Below are 3,645 nucleotides of genomic sequence, written 5' to 3' on the forward strand. Positions count from 1 at the left end.
ATATTTTACCTCTGCAGAAAATAGTAATTAACAGCATGAAACAATATGAGCTTGAGAGCTTAGTTGTCCCTACAACAATATATGTCACCCTGGGCTGGTCACAAAATGCATTTATAACTTTTGTACCTAATGTGGGGTCAAATTTAGAGGCTTTGTAAGTAGATGTAGAAATGGAAAAGGAAAATCAGGTTATAAAAACAAAATTGGTATGATTTTACAAATCACTTGAAATGAAGTGAAGTCTCTCAGTCATGTCTGACTCTTTGTGACCCCATGGACTGTAGCTTACAAGGTTCCTCTGTCCATGGAATTTTCAGGCAAGAGTACTGGAGCAGGTTGCCATTTCCTTCTCCAGGGGATCTTCCCAACCCAGGGATTGAACCCGGGTCTCTCACATTACAGGCAGACACTTTACCGCCTGAGCCACCAGGGAAGTCTCATGATTTGACAGGACATGAGACATAATGAATGAAGCAGAGTCATATGTCAATAAGCTCTCCCCAACCCAACTTATTCTACACCTAACTTCTTTAAGATGCATATCAGTCCCCTGGTAGCTCAGCTGGTAAAGAATCTGCCTGCAATGCAGGAGACCCTGATTCAATTCCTGGGTCAGGAAATTGCCCTGGAGAAGGGATAGGCTACCTACTCCAGCATTCTTGGGCTTCCCTGGTGGCTCAGACGGTAAAGAATCTGCCTGCAATGTGGACCTGGGTTTGATCCTTGCATTGGAAAGATCCCCTGGAGGAGGGTATGGCAACCCACTCCAGTGTTCTTGCCTGGAGAACCCCCATGGACAGAGGAGGCTGGCAGGCTACAGTCCATGGGGTCACAAAGAGTCGGACACAACTGAGTGACTAAGCACAGAGCAGTCAGGATACACTAGACTATGCTGTAACAGCAATACCTAATTCTCAGTTACTTAACACTAAACTAGTTTATTTCTGGGCTTCCCTGGTGGCTCAGAGGTTAAAGCCTCTGCCTGCAATGTGGGAGACCTGGGTTCAATCCCTGGTCAGGAAGATCCCCTGGAGAAGAAAATGGCAACCCACTCCAGTAGAGAGAATCCCATGGATGGAGGAGCCTGGCGGGCTACAGTCCACGGGGTCGCAAAGAGTTGGACACGACTGAGTTTATTTCTACTCATGCAAATTCTGCTCCAGCTCCCCATGATTTTTCAGGCAAATATTCTCCCTGTGGTGGTTAAGTATTTCAGGCTGATTCTCTGTATTTTATGGAGTCATCATTTCAACATGCTGCTTCAGGGTCCATTTTGTCAGGTGAAGACAGCATGGCACACTGGTTCTTAACTGTGTCAGGCCTGAAATGATACATATTACTACCAGTCACAATCAATTAACCAGCATTAGTCATGTGGCCTTGACCAATTTTCAAGGCTGGGAAATAGAGTCTTCTATACGACTAGTTAAGCACAGAGAACTGGAAATAATGGTGAGCATTAGTAATGTTTAGCTAGAATATTAGGAATTTGGTGGTTCCAACCAAGTACTTGAGTGACATAATTACTTCAAATGGGAAAAAGACTAAACAACAGATGAAAACAAAATACAAAAGATGTGTAAGTAGATAAAATGTGGGATAATATATTTTAATAATTCAAACTAATCAACATTATTATGACACAAAATTTTCTAAGAAAAATATATACTGATAATTTTTAGTCTAGTCACTGAAAATGCCACATTATCTTAAGTTGATGCCTTTAGGCACAATAATCTTTAAAATTCTTTTGTAAATGTCACTGTGCTTAATAAATATTTTTTCATGTAAAAATATCAATATGATTATTCTGACTGTTGCATGATATATTAGCTATATTAGAAATGGAATAGAGCAACTATTGGATAAACCCGGTAATAGTCATCAGATATCAAAATGAACTCAAACTTTTTGCTCCCTAGTGTCTTCCTCTCAACATTTGTCTGACTATTGCAATTCAAAGAATTATGTGAATATATTCAAATAAACTTTCAAATGTGAAATTAACATTCATGAAAGAGGACATTTACAAAGTATTTTGAGTTAGTCAAGCTAAATAATTGCCAATCAACTACATTTTTAAACTTAAAAAACTAAATGAATTATATACCAGAGCAAAAAGAAATACTTGATTCTTTATTTACACTTTCTTAATTAAAAATTGTCCACCACTTAAATATGCAACTTTTTGTGTACCACCCAACAATATCAATAAAATAATTCCCTCAACAAAGCTAACAACTGCTTTGTCAGAGATAAGGTAATTGGAGCTAAATAAGACAGCTGTGTTTGTCTTACTTCAATTTAAAGTACTGCATTGTATATTCCTTAACATAAACATGAAAAATATGAGACTGAAGTGGAAACACAATACCAATTTATTATACCCTCACACAGATTTTGCATTTATGATAATTCTCATTTATTCCTCTTTCTTCTTTCATTTGCATAAAACAAAACATCATCATCAACCCATATGGGAGCATTGGAAACTTCAGTAGCAAAAAAAGGTAAAATTGAAAAGCATAGTGGAAAGAACAAGCTAAAGGAAGAGACATAATAGGACAAAAATAATGATAATTTCATTAAAGGAAAAATAACAGAAAAATAGTACCAAAATAGGATAAATGAAAAGACAAATAATAAAATATATTTAACCTCAGATATATAAATATTTACCTTGGAAGTGAATGCGCTCTCTGTTCGAGGGAAAATAATCCTTGATGGAATGACTAAACTGCTGAAAAGTATTAAAAGCACCGAAAAAGAATAAATAGGTAGTATATAAATTATATAAACCATTGAAAGGGACAAAATCAAAGTCTTGTGGGGTTTATAACATATAGAGAAGAAAATTATAACATATAGAGAAGAAAATTTATAACATATAGAGAAGAAAATTTATAACATATAGAGAAGAAAAATAGCACAATAAGCATTAAATGGATCCAAACGATTTTAAGCTTTTTATTGTTTATTAACAGGTAATCATTTAAGGTCAGTCAGTTCAGTTCAGTAGCTTGGTAGTGTCCAACTCTTTGCGACTCCATGGACTGCAACACGCCAGGCTTCCCTGTCCATCACCAACTTCCAGAGCCTGTTCAAACTCATGTCCATTGACTCAGTGATGCCATCCAACCATCTCATCCTCTCATCCCCTTCTCTTTCTGCCTTCAGTCTTTCCCAGCATCAGGATCTTTTCAAATGAGTCAGTTCTTCGCATCAGGTGGCCAAAGAATTGGAGTTTCAACTTCAACATCAGTCCTTCCAATGACCATTCAGGACTGATTTCCTTTACAATTGACTGGTTTGATCACCTTGCAGTCCAAAAGACTCTCAAGAGTCTTCTCCAACACCACAGTTCAAAAGCATCAATTCTTTGGCACTCAGCTTTCTTTATAGTCCAACCCTCACATTCATACATAACTACTGAGAAAACCATAGCTTTGACTAGACGGACCTTTGTTGACAAAGTAATGTCTCTGCTTTTTAATATGCTGTCTAGGTTGGTCATAGCTTTTCTTCCAAGGAGCAAGTGTTTTTTAATTCCATGGCTGTACTCACCATCTGCAGTGATTTTGGAGCCCAAGTAAATAAAGTCTGTCACTCTTTCCATTGTTTCCCCATCTATTTGCCATGAAGTGA

Source organism: Bos indicus x Bos taurus, chromosome X (genome assembly GCF_003369695.1).
Source record: "Bos indicus x Bos taurus breed Angus x Brahman F1 hybrid chromosome X, Bos_hybrid_MaternalHap_v2.0, whole genome shotgun sequence".
Classification (NCBI taxonomy): Eukaryota; Metazoa; Chordata; class Mammalia; order Artiodactyla; family Bovidae; genus Bos; species Bos indicus x Bos taurus.